This window comes from Calliphora vicina, chromosome 1 (genome assembly GCF_958450345.1).
Source record: "Calliphora vicina chromosome 1, idCalVici1.1, whole genome shotgun sequence".
Taxonomy (NCBI): Eukaryota; Metazoa; Arthropoda; class Insecta; order Diptera; family Calliphoridae; genus Calliphora; species Calliphora vicina.
Window position 1 is genome coordinate 155,366,773 of NC_088780.1, and position 19,162 is coordinate 155,385,934.

General features: G+C 29.1%; 1 protein-coding gene across 2 annotated transcripts in view; it reads left to right on the forward strand.

The window, feature by feature from the left end:
* LOC135964165 (probable serine/threonine-protein kinase DDB_G0282963) overlaps positions 1–19,162 on the forward strand; it is a 140,673-nt gene that overhangs the window by 36,166 nt on the left and 85,345 nt on the right. For both annotated transcript variants that reach the window (XM_065516269.1, XM_065516267.1), the window contains exon 2: positions 5,733–6,781. The gene's annotated coding sequence lies outside the window, so the exon portion shown is untranslated. The remainder of the gene's footprint in view (positions 1–5,732; positions 6,782–19,162) is intronic.

Here is a 19,162-nt window from a genome sequence, read left to right on the forward strand (position 1 = left end):
TTTTTCTTTATTGAAGTACATATTATTAGAATATATTTTTTCCTCCATTATTCGAATAATTTTTATCCGCATTACAACCCTACATAAAACTATTATTTAGGGCATATTTTTAATTGCTAATTCTTTTGTAATGATAAATTGAGATTTATAAATTTTACTGCAATATTAATTACTTAACATTGATTTTTTTTAAATTTTCTTTGTTGTAAAAATACAATAATTTGTCTTTCACTACAGCAATTAACTAAACATTTTACACTCTAATTGTTTAACTAATAGTATGTTGAAGAGCATGTAGTAAAATATCCATTTTATTTAATACAACACACTATTCTGTAATTTACCACTTTAACTCCCACTGTGCCGCAATTGTACAAAATGAAAGAGTACTGAATTGTATTTATGTACAGATGTGTTTGTCTATGGATTAAAGTGTAGTTTACTCAGCCTATAACTGTATATCTCCACAATTCTACCAGTCTCACTCTTAGAATTTAACTCACAAATACACGCATATACATATGTATATTAGGGTGGCCCTTATGTTGTAGTTTTCGGATTTTCTTTGTTCTCAAGATCTAAAATAGTTTAGGGTCAACGTAGCAATATTTTCCAAACAATTTATGTGGGGAAAAAAATCCAAAAATAGTTTTTGTATTTGATGTTTAGATGTTCTGACAAAAATTTTAAAAATTTTTTTCCGATTATATTAAATTCTAAATGGGGATTAAAAATTCTAATTTTAACAGTTCTACCTGTTATGGGTTAGCGAGGAGACCGATTTAAAATTGAAGGATTTTGACTAAATTTTGTTTTGGTCAATAATTTGTTAAAATTATTTCATAAAAATGCATTTCGTAGCCTATTTTTTAATATTGAAATTCAAATTGTTTATTTGAGTTGCTAATTGTGGAATTCGTAATTTTAATTTTGTAGAACATTGTTGATATTTACCCCCTGCCTATACTTGATACATTTTTATCATGATAAACGTCAAAATGGTTGTCAAGATAAAAAATTATCAGGTATGGTCTCCAATTATTAATATTATTGCTTCGTTATGACTAAATTGTTAGTGCTTTTTCACAGACAACTTTTTCTTGACAACAAACGTCATTAATTGTTATGATAAATATTTGTCAAGTATAGACAGGGGGTTATATCTGCGATCAAAACTTTCAAATACTAGTTTGTTAAGAACCAATTATATATTCTATTGAAAAAATAATATATTTTTTTACTTGGATTTCATTAACCCATTATAAGCAGATGGTTGGATGACGGCGATGAGACCTTGGCAGCAAGCAAAAACCTAAAAAGTTTGAAATAAAGGCTACCCTAATGTACATAAACTTGCAAATAAATACAAAAATATTATGAAGTTTTTTTTTTTGGCTTCTATTATTTTGCCTTTTCTCCCATAACGGTTACGAAGTTTAGTCGCCTTTGTTGTTGCTTTTACCGATGTGTTTTTCTTCTTGTTATTGTTGTTGTTTATTTTGTTTTCGTATTTGTGTTAGTTAGTCCACGAACTAGTAAGGAGCTTGTCGAAATGATAAGGTCACATATACAAATAGTATTGATAGCAGAACTTCGAATTATTTAATTCAATTTGAGCTTAATTCACTGAAATCTTAATTAGGAATTGAAAAATGTCAGCCATTCGTTTCATAAATCCATTTTCAAATTCGAATTCTTCTTCATCAAAGACTTTTATTTAAATAGAATTCATTAATCGTTAAATTAATTTTTAATGGAATTAATTCATAAAAGAATTCATTCAGCCTTTGAATGATTAAAATATTTCTTAATTCAAATTGAATAAAAATATGTATTCTTCATTCATTTGTCATTTTGTTTGGTTTTAGCTATTAATCATTTACAAATTGAAAAGTCTTTGAAGTCTTTTTGTAATATTTAAGCATTCAATACATTTTAAAAGCTATTTTGTAATGGATTTGAACTTAAGTAATCCTGAATGATTCAATAAGGAATTAATTCTATAAAGAATCAATTCTCAAATGAATGAATTTAATATATTTAAAATACAAAGGAATTAAGCCTATGAATTATGGGTGTATGACTTAAAAATGTGGGATTTTATCAAATGTTTATCTTTTATTTTGGAACATTTGTACAATATAAATTTATTCAAAGTATTGGCCTTTTCCCATATTTCTAGCAACATATGGATTCCGCGCCAAAAGAACTGCTCGTCTTTTGAGGCCAAGAACGAATCCAGCCAATTTCGGATACTCTGTTCCAAAGTGAAGGGTATACGAAGGGTGCATTCTAAATCGATCGAATCAAATAATAGTCGGAAATAGTAGTGAGACAAAACATCCCACGCACTTCATTGTAAATACATTTTAATAGGTATTGCATAATGTGGCTGATCGTTGTTACGATGGAATATTACGGTTTCATGTCTGGGCGTTTTTCGGCAATGCACGCTTTAAACGAATCAATTGCGGTTGGTGCAGTTATCAACGGAGAGTATTTGCGGATTTTTAGCCAGCTAGCTTCTTTAGTTAGGGCCCTATCTTGTTTTCAACAGACAACAGACGGACATATATATGTATATCGTCTTAGAATCAGGAACCAGCATACATACAGTGTTACAAACGGAGTGACAAAATAAATATACCAATTGCTATAAAAATAGCAATTGTGTCTCAATTTGGTACTTTTAAGCCCCCAAAATAGTAGCAAACTCTCAAAATTACCATTCCAATACCATTTTTTTTTGCTAATATTCAGAAAAATAAAACATATCTGCCAAAGCAATACTACAATATTTCCGAATATTATTTAAAGAAGGGATAGCTTTTTTTAAACATAAGCCTAATCTTACCCATTAAGGGTACTAATGAGAAATAAAAAAGTACCAAATTCTTTTTTTTAATTAAATTTATTTTAGAACTCATATACTTTTCGGTTATAAGTTTTACCCCACAAAAAGTACCACGAGTATTGTAGTAACATTTTCATCCCCGTTGTAAATAAATGTGTTTCAATACATACAAATATTGTTTTACACGATTCTTAGTATAAAATATTGATTTGTTTTCTTGTTTTTGTTGTTGGTTTTTTTGTTTGTTATAATTTTATGCTTTTATTATGTACGAGTATAAAATCATGAAAATGAATAAAAAGTTTTTTTGTTTTTAAGTTAAAGAAAATGTTAATGAAATGTTTGTAAATACATACAAACACATACAAATTTTTTAAATTTTACTTTTTCAGTTGTAAGATATTTACACAAAATTTAATTAAAACCATTTAATAAAAATGTATTTATATATGTAGACTGTGTAAGTGTGTTTTTAGAGAGAAAAATAAGGTTTCTTTGCATATTTTTAGGCTTTTCTTAGGAATTTTAGTTTATTGCATAGTTTGAGGTATTTATGGTTATAGGTTTGAAATAATATTAGAAAATTTATTGCTAAAGTTATTTAATAATCACAAAAATGTGTTTTCATTTAGTTTGTAATATAAATGAAAACAACATGCTTTTAAATTAAATGTAAATGTACAATATACATATTTCTTAATGAAATTTAAGCCATAATAATTTGAAAAAGTATTTTTGGAATATGATTAATATGTTATTAATATTCTCATTGTTTTTGGATTTTTTGCAATTTCTAGTTAACCTCTAAAATGTATGGATTTTTATTCTTGTGTAATGTAGATATGTAATGCTTTAATTACATGATGTTTGAGATGATTTCAACATCACTACACTTGATTGAAAACAAAAACTGTTCAACTACACTCTAATTTCAGTATTTTTGTATATAAAATTATAATATTTGTAGTAGCATTAAATAAATCATGAAAGATCACAAAATGCAAAACTATATCCAAAATAATATCTATAGTTATTGAACATTTGAACAATATAAATTTATTCAAAGTATTGGCCATTGTTAGCTAAGATCTATTCCAATCTTTCTGGTAACATAGGGATTCCGAGCCTAAAGAACTGCTCATCTTTTGAGGCCAAGAACGAATAAAGTCAATTTTTTTACTCTCTTCTGAAGTGAAGCGTATCCCAAGGAGAGCGTTCTGCATCGATCGGGCAAGGTCTGGACTATAAGGCGGGTGAGGTAAATCTTCGCAACCACTTCTTTATAAATAGTTTTTTACAGGTATTGCAACATGTGGGCTAGCTTTGTCATGATGGAATATTACGATTTCATGTCTGGGCGTTTTTGGGCCAATGCTCGCTTTAAACGAATATGTTGCTTTGGGTACTGGTTCCCTGTGATGGTCTGGCCAGATTTCAGTAGCTCATAATAGATAGGACGCTTTTGATCCCACCAAATACAGAGCATTACCTTAGCGCCATGGAGTTTTGGCTTTGGTGTCGATTCAGCTGTTTGTCTGGCTTCACATATGATCTCCTACGCTTCGGATTATCGTAATGGATCCATTTTTCATCGCAAGTATTGATTTAGTGCAAAAACAATTTTCTATTATAGCGTTCAAGCAGCATTTCAGACATACAAAATCGTCTTTCAAGGTCTCTCAGCTTCAATACGTATGATAGCCAATTTACCTGCTTTTGGATGAATCCTGCTGCTCGCAAACGTATTGAAATTGCTGCTTGAGTAGCTCCCATAGTTTTTGCAAGCTCTTGTTGAGTTTAACAACAATCTTCATGGAGTAATACCTCCTCTGGCCTGGTCGATCTTTGTCTCCCGTGTCAAAATCATCACTTTTGAACCACGCAAACATCACTCATACGTTGAAACAGATGTAATACATAAATGAAATTCATTTTGGCACCGTATCATTATTTGTGATAAAAATGGATTCATTGCGATAACCCGAAGCGTAAGAGATAATCGACACCAAAGCCAAATATCCATGGCGATAAGGTATTTCTGCATTTCCTGTATTTCGTGGGAGCAAAAGCATCCTGTTTGTTATGAGTTGCTGAAATATAGCCAGACCATCACAGGGAACCTGCACCTGATTCGTTTGAAGCGAGCATTGTCCGAAAAATGGTCAGACATGAAACCTTAATATTCCATCATGACACCGCTCGGCCACATGTAGCAATACCTGTTAAATTTAGAATGAAGTGGTTGGGAAGTTTTGCCTCACCCGAATTATAGTCCTGGCCGTGCCCTACCGACAACTATTTGTTAGATGCAGAACGTTCTCTCTGGGATACGCTTCACTTAAGAACATAGTATCCGGTATTGGCTTGATTTGTTCTTGGCCTCAAAAGATGAGCAAAGCTCATAGCTAACAATGGCCAATACTTTAAATAAATTTATATTGTACAAATTTTTAAGTATAAATCATACAAGTTTTGTTTTCATATAGCTTTTTTTTTACTAATACCCACCATTTAGTTTTTTGAAAATTGAGTTAGGTTTTTGACAATTGAGTTAGGTCTTTGACATTAGTGTTTCCGATCTATGTGTATTATTTGCATAATCTAAAACGGTAAATTTAGATATTTCGATAATTGTAGTTTGGTAAGATATTAAAGTGTTAACGCTAACCAACCTTGATTTTTGCAATATTTAATCTCAAAATCATGAAATTATTTATATTTAATTTCAAGAAAAATAAATATAAATATTTATGTTTTGTTATAAATGTAATTTACTTTAAGTTTACATAGAATACATATTTTCTATATATTTTTGTTTGTAAATTTTAAAACAATTTGAAATAATTTCAATGTTAAATTCTTTTTCAATTTCTTACAGTCTCAACAAAACAAATGTACAACAATAACAATAACAACAACTACAACAATTTAACTAAAGAAATCCATTAACCGAGAAAACAAAAAGACATACGGAATAAATGAAACATGAACTAGAAAATAAAATATAAAAATAATAATGAATTCAAGTGTATCTTGTAAAATGTATGTTACCTGTGTGTGTTTTTTAGTTGGAGCAGATAAACCAAATCATAAGAAATAGCAGCAGCAGCATTAGCTAAAGAAGAAGAAGCAAACAAATGAATACAGTGTTAATGGCCACAACAAATTTTCAACAAAAACCATAACGCCCCCTCAATTAAAGAAAAAAAAAAATACAACATAACAAAAAAAATATATAAAAAATAAATTAATCCACAATAAAGTATAACAAAACAAAAGTAGAGCGAAATTTTTCATATAAAAGTTTCTTTTGGTTTTTTTTTTGTTCGATTTGATTTTGTTAATTTTTTTATGCACCAACAACAAAAACAACAAGAAGATTTAAATAAAATTTATATGTCTATGTCGTAATGCTTGATCTAAACCAGCGTCTATAGCCGGCCTCTATTATTGTTATTTTCAAACAAACAAGCTGAACGAAAACAACAAAAAAAATAACAAAAATATCGTTATTTTTCACCACCCCCACGATCATCCTCAACAAAAGCTACAACAGAAAGAAAAATAAATAAAAATTCGTTTGTTTCTTTAGAATGTATGTTTTCTTAAGAGTTGTTGTTGCTGTTTAAGTTACCACAGACCAACAACAACAACAAAACAAAAACCAGCAGCATTAATATTGCAATAACAGCATCTTCTCCACCAACAACAAGCAAGCATCATTATCAACAACCTCCTCTCACTCTCAGTTCAAGTGCTGTCTCGTCTCGTTTCGTTTTTATTCGTTTGCCGTTTTGGGCGTTTGTGCGTTGTGGGGTGCGTACGTTGTTGAACGTACTTGCGCCTATTTGAGGCACAGCATGTCACTGCCTCACATACCACCTGAGCTCCATAAACCGTAGTATTCGGTATCAATAATGTTAAAAGGTAATTAAACGTTTTGTACATTTCCTTCTGTTTTTTTATTATTATTTCTTACGTTTTCACTTTAAATAGATTAATTATAAAGTAATTAAATTTTAAGTTGTTAATAAAATTTATACGATTTTGGTCAAGTTGAAAGTAGAAAGAAACCGAAAACTAAATACATACATATTTAAAAAATTAAATAGTTAGGCATTTATGCATGTTTAAGAGATAATTAAAATTATATTTCTGAAATCATATACAATTTTTATTTTCATTCTTAAATAGCCTTGAAATATTAATTCATGGGAGAATTACATTTATAAAAAAACTATTTTGTAGGCCTCTTTATAAAGTTTTTATTATGTACAATAGCGGTATTCACAATGTAGGGTACTTGGCCTAGTAAAAAAGCAGAAGAACAATTTATTGACAAACATTTCAATTTCTTATGTATTTTGTTTTTATTTTTTTGAAATTGTGCTCTTTTACTACTTTACCAGGCCAAGTACTCTACATTGTGAATACCGCTAATGTATAAGTCTGAAATGAATTTTTCGAATTGATTAAAACGAAAGTCCACTGTATAAATATATTGACATTTTTTATAAATTTTCAATATAAATTTCCAGAAATTGAAGATAATGGCCCATAATCATAGTCAAACACTAAAGTCGGTTCTTTTTAAAATCAACTTTAAAATAAAAAACAGCTTTTTATTAATTTGCAACCATAGTCAAAATTAAAGTATGTTTTAAATTGAACCGACTTTAACTGGGTGCCACCGCAAATGTAGAAAATGTTTTCATACAATATACAACAAAAAACAGACAAGTGGCAACGCTGAACAGCTGACATACAAAATTAAAAAAAAAACCAAAAAACGTAAACAATAAAAGCAACCGGGACATCTAAAGAAAGTTGTTTGTTGTGGAAAAATGGAAAAGATAAGATTAATTAATAATAATTACGATATTTTGGTACTAATTTTATTGATAACTGATCAATAATTGCAAAATCTCTACCAATATCTTGCAACTTAAACATTTTTTACTTTGTGACGAACTTTTTTACTCGGCGAAGAACAGCTGATGCTGTTGTTAAACGAGTTAAAAACAACTTCAGCTAATTTTATATTTAGAGTCGACTTCAGCGTCAGAAGTATACTTTAACTTGTCTATGATAGACCTAAAGTCCACTCTTAAGTAAAGTCGAGTTTAATTCTCTTAAAATGTACTTTATTTTTGACTATGATTATGGGCCAATAACTATTAAAATTTTTAAATATTTTTATGTAAAAAAAAATTATTTTTTTTCCAAAGTTGTTTTTTCATTTTTTGTAAAAAAAATGTTCAATTATTTTTTTTTTAATATTTAGCGAAAAAAAATTTTGGTGAAAAAAAAATTTGGTTAAATTTTTTTTTCCGATTTTGACCCATTGTAGATCCAACTTACTAGGTCTTATATACGTCATTGCAAAGGTCTTTGAAATATTTATCATTAGATATCCATATTGTCTATATTAATGACTAGGGTATTCATTCGACTAATGATCGTTCGATTAATCGAATAATTTCTTACGAATAATTATTCGAACAATTTAAAAATGGTAATTTTGGAATAATGAATAATTCGATATAGAATAATCGAATAAAACGAATAAATGTTCATATATATTTAAGTTTATTAAATTGCTTAAAATTTTTCATAATTTCAAATTTAAATAAGTAATAATGACTCACAAAAATTGTATTGTTTCTGAAATTCGAGAAATAACTAAAGACAAAGGGACTTTCGATCACTGTAGATGAGTGCTCCGATAACTCCTTCTATAAATATATATGTAAATATTACTGCAAGAAGTTACAATTCTAAAAACAAATCTTTCAAAATATTTAACTTATGACTTGAACCAATGAAAATAAAAGGTACGGAATAAAATATTTGTTATTTAGCTGGCGAAATATTAGAAGAATCGAAATTAATAGTAAAACTTTAACTTAGATTAAAGTGGAGTTGAATGTGATTTTGAAACGATCGTCGAAAGTGATATTGAGGATGACATTTATAATGATTACATTGAAATAGATGAAGGCCATGATCTTAAAATATATGTATATAAGTGATGTTATTAACCGCGTACGTAAGTGTTGCAAAATATTTAATAAATCGAATGATAAATACAAATATTCCAAACTAATGTTTTGTTGCAAGAAAAGCATGGAGTTCGTCTTATACATGATTTTGAACATAGTTGAACATCTTTGTCTAATAAACTTTTTGCGTATTTGTAAATGCGCCAATCATGCACTGCATGACTTCAAATTAGCCACGTTAACTGGCAATGATATCAAACTTTGGACAGATTCCTTTATTGTGTAATTCACCAAGACCACTTTATTATAAATTTGTATAATAAAATTTGTTATAAATAATTTAGAAATAGTAAATAATTCATTTACTAAAGAATTAGTTACTCAATTTACGTTTATATTGTATTTGAATTCAGGATCATGTCCAACTAGCTTAAATTTTTTAAAGCATAGCTCCCAAACGGAAACTTAAAGGTTTGCTAGTCAATTGCTTTGTAGATTGTTCGGGAGTTAATCTGATCGGAATATTTCTGTTGAAAATTTAATGATGGACTTTGTTTTCGAATGTTTTTTTTAACATTATCAATACTTGAATTGTTAACATTAACGTTATTTTTTGTTTTTCTTTAACAATAAAATATTAAAAAAACCGACATCAAAACTTCATTCTTTACTTTTTTAAAAAAAATTTAATTATTCGAATAATTCGATTAATTTTAAACATGTGATCGAATTATTCGAACAAGTTAAGATCTCTTATTCGAATTATTCGTTTTATGCGAACAAGAGAAAAATCTAATAATTCGAATACCCTATTAATGACTTAGATATAGGTCAAAAATCGAGCTGGTTTTTTTCCTTATATCTCAGCCATTTGTGGACCGATTTTATCGATAGCAACTGAGCCGGAAGAATTCCGGATATATTGATGTACGAATCGTGTATGTAAGTTATTTGGGGGCTTCGGAAAGTTGATTTCAACAGGCAGACAGACGGACATGGCTTAATCGACTCCGCTATCTATAAGGATCCAGAATATATATACTTTATAGGGTCGGAAATGAAAAATGTAGAAATTACAAACGGAATGAAAAACTTATATATACACTTGTGACTCATGGCGAAGGGTATAAAAATCAAGAAATTTATTCAAAGTATATGACCTTTTCCCATCTTTCTGGCAACATATGAATTCCGAGCCAAAAGAACTGCTCATCGTTTGAGGCCATGAACGAATCAAGTCAATTTCGAATAATTTGTTCTAAAGTGAAGCATATCCCAGAGAGAGCGTTCTGCATCGATCGAAAAAAATAGTTTTCAGGCGGGGCATGGTCTGGACTATAAGGCGGATGAGGCAAAACTGGTTGGGAAGTTTTGCCTTCATTTGAAATAGTTTTTAACAGGTATTGCATAATGTGGCCCAGCATTGTCATGATTGAATATTATGATTTCATGTCTGGCCGCATATTCTGGGTGTTTTCCGTCTAATGCTCACTTCAAACGAATAGTTGCGTTCGTTATAGGTTCCCTATGATGATCTGGTCAAATTCCAGCAGCTAACCACCAAAAATTCCTTTTTGCTCCCACCAAATACAGAGAATTACCTTAGCGCCATGGATATTTGACTTTGATGTCGATTTGGCTGCTTGGTCGTGCTTCACATACGATCTCTTACTCTTCGGGTTATCGTAATGTATCCAGTTTTCATCGCAAGTAATGATTCGTCACCCTTTGTCCAAATACGCTATATTTTTTTAAAAAAATGGACAAAGTTTACTTCGAAATCCTACAAAATTAACTTTTATTGTTTAGAAAATATTTCGAACGATTGCAAATAATTGTGACTTTAAAGTTGAATAATTATGCTACATTCACAATTTGATTTTTAAGACTATATATACCCTACACCCACCTTAAAGTATACCGATCGTCTCTGAATCACTTTCTGAGTCGATTAAACAATGTCCGTGCGTCCGTCCGTCTGGCTTGCTGTTCATGTAAACCTTGTGCGCAGAGTACAGGTCGCAATTTTGAAGATATTTTGACAAAATTTGGTACATAGCATTTCTTCGGCCCAAGGACGAAACTGGCAGAAATCTTTCCATTATTTCACTTAGTCCCCATACAAATGACCTCCCGAAATTGAACTTTATCGGTCATAAATGTTTAATTTATTAAATAAGTTCTATATACACGGAATTCATGTTACCAACTTTTGTTATGATCGGTACATAATTAGTCATAGCTCATACGAATATAACTTATTGATATTTTAAAAGAAAAATGTTTTTGCTCAATTACTTAGTGTAGGGTATACTTTCTTACTTGTTTGAAAAATGGAACATACATTTACTTCCACGTCCCCCAAAGTTAATTTTTCGTTAAGAAAATTCTTTTTTTCAATCACAGAAAAAAAAATCAAATCAATATTTTGTACGAGTCCAAAAATCGGTGACTTTAAAGTTAGGGCCTGATTCAGAAACACGAAAAGGAAACATTTTTATATGAAATAATTAATTTATTAGTGTTTTTATTGTTTACCTTTCGTGTGTCTGAATCAGGCTCTAAATAATTATGCCACTTTCACACGTTGATTTTTAAGACGTATTTTTATTTTAATTCTCTTTTGAAGTTGCTACCAGAAATTCATTCTGTTCACATCATGATCATTTGTGTTTCATGTTTTTTTTTATATATTCCAAGAAGATCTAGTTATGTCCGTCCGTCTGTCTTTCTGTTGGAAACAGTAGCTATCTGGCTAAAATTTTCCACAAATAAGCTCTATTGATAGTGTTTATTGAAAATGGGCAATATCGGTCTATGATTTCACCTATCCCCCATAGAAATGTTTGAACAATTATAAATATGTTGATTATGCCGCAATTTAGTTCAAAAATTAGTTCTAAGTACTCTGAAATTATACTGTGAAGTATGGCGAAAATAAGGCGAAATTTGTCCCTAGTCCTCATACAAGGACCCCCTCAGAAAATTACTTGAACATTCATAATTGTCTTATAATAAATAATATCATGATGAATTTGGACACAAACAAGTTTTGTGAGGATCGGCGTATTTCAGACAAATATTTTATTGTCAATAAATAATTTCGACATAAGTTTATAGTTTTAATAAATTAATCACTCTATTAAATTCTATACGGTTCGGACCATAACTGATTCAAGTTCTCATAGAAGGCTAAAACTACAATACATATTGATTGATGGTGGGTATACAAGATTCGGCACAGCCGAATATAACAAACACTCTTATTTGTTCTTAATAGGTTTGCCCTATAATTCTTGCGTATACTTGTTATGATTGATCAATATTACTTATACGCCAGCATGATTCATGCGAAAATTACAATTGTAACTGCGGAAAAAGCATTCGGATGTGGCTCGAGTACTTTTTTGTTTATAGGGAATATTCATTTCAATACATGAAATATTTAGTTTAATACCCCAACAATTTGTTTAATCAATCTACAGTGCCACAAAACATTTGAAATGCCTAAATAATAAATCATATTCACTATAACATGATGATGAAGATATTTAAAAATTGTTCATTGCATACTTTTCTTGAAAACCACAAACATCAACAACAAGAAAAAAATGCAACATTGTGTTATTTTTGAAATATTTTATTTTATCATTTTAATGTAACAATTTTTATTTTGTTGTTCTTGTATTTGTAGCAACTTTCGGTTTAACCTTGAATTTTTTTGTTTTTCTTTCAAAATAATAATAAAAAAATATATAATCTCAAATACTCTGGTTAAAGAATGTGTTTATGTTGTCATTATTTTACTAAAATTTATTCTAAATATTTTTTGAAAAACCAAAAAAAAAAAAAAATAGAAGAACAAACTTAGAAAGCAACAACTACAAAAATGATATTTTAATTTTCTAATGCCACTCATAAATTTTCCGCAAATATAAATAAAAAATTCAACAAAAAAAATAAAACCGAAATAAAAAGTTGAACACAGTAAATGGAATATAAAATCATCATCAACAACAATAATAATAAAAAAAAACTGTTAAAACCAGTGACTAAAAAAGAGGAATAACATTTTGGTTCATGCCTCAAAAAATAAAAACGATAAATTTAAATTTTTTGAAGAATTTGTGTGATTGTGTTTTTTTTGACAGACAACCCGGCAGTTATAGAATACTGTTCAGAACTAGTGATTTTATCTATCATTTAAGGTAACAACTAGCTACCTAACTAGTTATTTTAATACATGCATGTCCTTTGATTACAATGAGACTGTGCGATAGCTAGTCCAAAGTAGTCAGCGCATTATATTCACACACCGGTTACCTAATTGGTTACTTAATCAGCTACACAACTAGTTATTTTAACATATACGGGGGATAGTCCAATAACCGATTACTTGTAAACAAACCCTCCTCCGACAACACTACAATAGATTACTTCTGGTGGGTAAAATAACTATTTTTAAAGACTAGTACAAAATAAACATTTAAATTGACTACTCTCTAGGTTACTTAGGGACACTAACGTGACAATTGACTTCATGCGATGTAAGTATAAGCAAGTTTAAGCAAAAAGTAAATAAACTGTATCAACACAATTTGTATAAAACCAAAATAAACACTGTAGATTACTTAGAGACATTTAAGTGACTACTGACTTCACACTAGATTACCTGGGATGTATAAAGTAACCAATTGACTTATTTCTGCTCTACAAAGAGCGCATTAATGCAAATAATCCACAATATGTCAATTGGAGTTGGCCAAGTTGTCAGACATTAGTGGCAAATACTGTCTATAAGGGATACATTGAAGATCCGCTTCAATTAACTGCTGGGAATTGAAGATCCGTTTCAATTCCCAGCAGTCAACTGTGTTCTCGTATGTGTGTCACAGAGTGTATGTCATGTTGTAGTTCTATCATGCAACCTAAAAACTAAGTTTGCCAAAATAAATATTTTTATAGACACCCTGCAGTTCTGGGAACTACACCATTTCCAATTGTATTTCAGAAAATTCTAATTGAATTTCAGAATTTTCCAATTATATTTCAGAATTTTCCATTTATATTTCATAAATTTCCAATTATATTTCAAAAATTTCCAATTATATTTCAGAATTTTCCAATTATATTTCAAAAATTTCCAATTTTATTTCAGAAAATTCTAACAGCAATCTAAAATTTCAAAATCTTTTAAAATTCTAAAAAAAAATTTAATTTAAAAATCGCATAAATTTGAATCCGCATAAAACGAGACCTGAGTATACTATTAAAGTAAGTTCATCCTAAAAACCTGTGCAAAGTTGAAAATTGCCTACTCTTAAAACGACAGGGCAAATACAGTTATGGCCAAACCAAATATTTGTTATTTTTTTTTTGCATAAAATTTATAGAAATTGGAATAGTTAAAATATGCAAATAATAGTTTTGTTTTTGGTTAGTGCATGTATTTTTTTTTACATCATGAATCTTTTAATAAAATATGAATATTTAAACTACAAACGAATGTTTTTAATCAAACAATTACAAGGTTAGAATGTGTTAACCAAACTATGTCTGTCCAAAGAACCAGTCATGTGTGAAGAAAATTTAAAAAGTGAGTTTCTATTGTAATCGTGTAGCAGCGGCATTACTCGGTAATTCGAATCAAATATCAAGACTTCCGAATTAAAATATATTTGGCATATAAATTCGAATCAGAACTTTGAATTATTTTATTTGAATATCATGGTTAGAATTAAGATTTGCGAAAATTTTAAAATCAAAATAATGAACGATTTTAGTGCTATATTGAGGCTAAAAGGCCTAAGAAAATATAAATTTGAGTAAATTAATGATGTTTGAAAATAAATTTCAAAGAGTTCAGAACTATTTGGATAGAAATATGTATAAGAAAATTAAGAAATTTTCGAAAAGTGGAGTTAGGCCTTTTAGCTTCTGACACATCCAAATATTCAATTACTATATCTGGAATTTCAAGATAATAGGGTGGTCATCTATAATATCAAATAGGAAATTAGTTCTCGAACTTTTAGATGTACAGGCAGAGAAAAAATATAATTGGGCATGGTTACTGTAACCATTTAAATAGTGTTACAAGATTTTTAACAATATTATAGTCACAGTAACTATTTACATGATTGTGGTAACCATAGTATGGTTAATTTATGATTCACATGATTGTATCAACCATATATATGGTTACAGTAAACAAATATATGTTTGTGGCAACCATATTTATGATGAATAATTTTATCATAATATGTTGTTCTCAGATTATGATAAGCCTTAAGCCGAGAGCAACATAATATGATAAGTCCTTCATCATATGAATGGTTGCCACAAACATATATTTGTTTACTGTAACCATATATATGGTTGATACAATCATGTGAATCATAAATTAACCATATTATGGTTACCACAATGATGTAAATGGTTACTGTGACTATAATATAGTTAAAAAACTTGTAACAATATTGAAATGGTTACAGTAACCATGCCCAACTATATTTTTTGTCTGCGTGCAGGGCAAATGAGGCTGGTAGAGGTTGCTATCGCCCGATGAAAATACTCTTATTTCTAAAAAAAAAAATTTACTGCTCACATACAATTTGACAACCAATATTTAAACTGGTCGAGACAGAAATGAAATACCATTCTATTTTCGGATGAATCCAATTACAATTTAAATGAAAGTGATGGGAAAACATTTGTAAGACGATCGAAAGGAAAGAGACTGGACCTACACAAATATGACTGTCAAGTTTGACAGTGGCAATATTATCATCAATTCGTATCATAAAATATACTTTGAACATTTTAAACGATTTTATATATCCATACGATGAGGAATCTTCATCGTTCATTGAGGATAGTATGTTCATAATTTGAAGATTCCGGCACGTCAATGAACCCAAACACACCGAGTGGTTACAATCCAATGAGGTTTTTAACTGAAATGCCAGATCCAAATTCCATAGAAAACCTATGGGAAATTACAGATCGCAACATACGGACTCAAACTTATAACACAATGGTAGCGTTATCAGATGCGGTTATATTGGAATGGTAAAAGATTTCAAAGGAGACGATTGACACTTTAATTGGTTTAATGCATCATCGCACAGTTGCGACCGTAGAACAAGTGATTTTGCGAAAATCAAAAATTGCATGTGCCCCTAAATAATAATGAATAAACCTATTTAACAGGAAATTGTTCAACAATTTCAAATATGCTACTCTTATTACAATCAGATTTTTGTTACAGAAAATATAGCCCTTCAAGGTTGACAGAATTTCAGTTTTCAAAAAAACATACACTTTTTAGGTAATTTGGTCTCGAAAACTAGGTAACGAATCGTGATTATTTTTGATTCTATTGATAGATATATTTATTAAGAAAAGAATATGAATAGAATTGTACTATTTGCTTTGTATTTGTCCAGGTAAATCGATATTTACCAACTATCCATTTTTTCAATATTTCTCAACTTTGATGGAAAATAAAAAAAGGTCTTTGATTATTCCTTTACCTAATGCAAAAATATCCAGCTGCCCGTCCTTGTCCCATTTTTTGCTAGAGGCAGAATTTTGAAAAAAGACATGGTTCCAAAAATACATGGACATGGTTAAAGAAAAAATTTGAAAAAAAAACATTTTTAATGTTTTCTGAAATAATTATAAATCATAAAAAGAAACATTAAAAATCAAAATTTTAAAAAAAAATTTTTTTTACATCCCATAAAATATATTTTTCCACAAATTTCATCTTTGCTAACCCATAAGTAGGCATCTAAAAGGGTTGGATCTTTTTTCAAATACTTCGTAGGTTGATCAATTACACAGAGGAACAAAATTGACATTTTAATTTGGTGCCACGGAAAATGTTTTTGATAAAACATGTATGAGACATTACATAGTCAAAACTATATTTAGTTTTTTTTGAGGAGCTCTTGTTTTTAAGATATCGCGGTTTTAATTTTTTTGGTTATTCTGTATTTTTTTCTCTTTTTGTTGGGTTATTTCATAAATGGAGACTAAAATTAAAAACGCATCTTTGTACTGGTATTCTACACAAAATTATCTTTACTTTGACATCAATTTTGTTTATCTAAGTTTCAGGATATATTGGTGATATCGCAAGGATGTTGAAAATTAACTTTTTTCATTTTCATCCTTATAAGTTTGACCTATGGTAAAAGGGTTCAAATAATGTATATAAAAATATTGAAAATATACTAAACTATTTGGAAAATAACTCAAAGTTTTACAGTATTTTTCATATGTATTTAATATTAAAAAAACTATATAAATATTCGTAACTTGAATGTTTTACACCTGTTTTTTTTATAAATATAATTTCTCTTGTTATATTATTCCATTATGGCTAGTAAGATGAGATGCTGTGTTATATATTCTAATATGTTTTGTTACATTTCTGACGAATATATGTTAAAAGATCAGCGAAAATCAATTACAACACTGTTCTCCAATTGTATTTTGCTTACTTTGGTATTAAAATTCGCAACATAGACAATTCCTGGATATATAATGTAGAAATAAATCAACATGTTTGTAAAAATTTATTTTTTTCTGTAAAATACTAGTGTTTTTAAAAAAAAATTTAAGATATTTTCACCAAAAACGCTGTAAATCACGTAAATACAAAATTCGCAATATTTTGAAAACGTCAAATGAAGTATTTACATTGCTGGAGTTAGATTTAAATGTGTATTAAAAAATAAAACTAATGACTACCTAAAAATTTATTTATAAAAAAAAAAGTTTTTTAGGATGTAAAATTTCGGGATATTATCTAAACATTTCATTAAATTTTTAACTAATTTTTCATTTTAATTAAAAACTATATTCGCTATAATGCCTTGAATGTGCAGTAATAAATTTTTATTTAAAATTTTCATAATGCACAATTTTATTAAGGATAAAGCTAAAAAAGTCAAATTTCAACTTTCCCGAAAGATCAGACAAATATGCCAAAATATACATTAGAATTATTATACTCAAAAGAAGCATATGTTTATGTAGACCAGTCTCATGCTAAAAAAATTTCACATTCTTAATTGCATTACCCAAAATTTTGAAGAAAAACACAAAAAAATATTCAAATCTCGGGCACCAAAATCTCTGTTCCGCAGTGTTATCTATTATATGCCTTTTAAATTTTTGAATTATCTCATTTGGTTCAAAAGTTAGGATTTTTGCAACGAAAAAACTCAATATCGCCACTGTGCGTCGCTACTCGTCGCTTTGAAGCAGTAATAAACAGAAAAAAATTATTGAAATGTGGGATTTAGAATAGATGGCGTATCTTTCGAATGCAGTTTTTGTTTTTAATTACTTATATGTCATTTTGAAGGGTACATATCTGTCATTTATTTTCACTAGTTATTGAACATTATAGCGTAGGCAACAAAGTTTTTTTGGTTCGAAAATGTGCAATTTTGTACTAACAAAGCTTCACATGCGGGAATTTTTACTTTACTTCTTTAATTTGAACCAAAAGTGCCTCCAAAGCTTATGGTGAATGTGTTACTCAAGCAGCAATTTCAAAACGTTTGCGAGCAGCAGGATTCATCCAAAAATTGAAGCCATTATTTATTTTACTTCGGTGACATTTCAATGCTATACCGTCGAAGGAAAGCGATGTTAGTTATTAGTAAACTAATAATTATCATTATGTAGTTGATTGGCAGCAGCTGGGAATCGAACTCAGGCCTTTCTTAAATATGTTTTATAGAGTGATTGATTTATCTTCCTATACAAATCTTATACAAACACACTTATTCAAATATGAATACCTCCTCCTAATCTAATTACAAATATAATCGTATTTATTTAAAACTGTATACATTCAAATTAAAAATTTAAATACATGTTCGTTGTTGTAAACATTCAAATAAATTTGTTTAAAATACATTAATATATAACGATGTGTTCTGTAAAATCACTCAATTGCCAAATTGACTGTAAAATTCAGAAACAAAATATTGCAAATTATTATTTGGTTATTAAAAAAGCAAGACAGAAAAGCAGAATCTTAAATTCCCTGCTTTTAAACCTGGAATTTCAACATTGATGGCCATTTACACATTACGCAAACAAGTGGAAGCATTCACAGTTAATATTATTACACATTACCAACAAGCTAAGCAACAAAATCTTCAACGTATACGTTGAAAATAGTTTTCATTCAAAACATTACATTTTTATGGGGTGCCCTACATTTTGGTTTATAACTTTATTTCTACTAAAACGATTTATATGATTTTCAATACCAAACAAC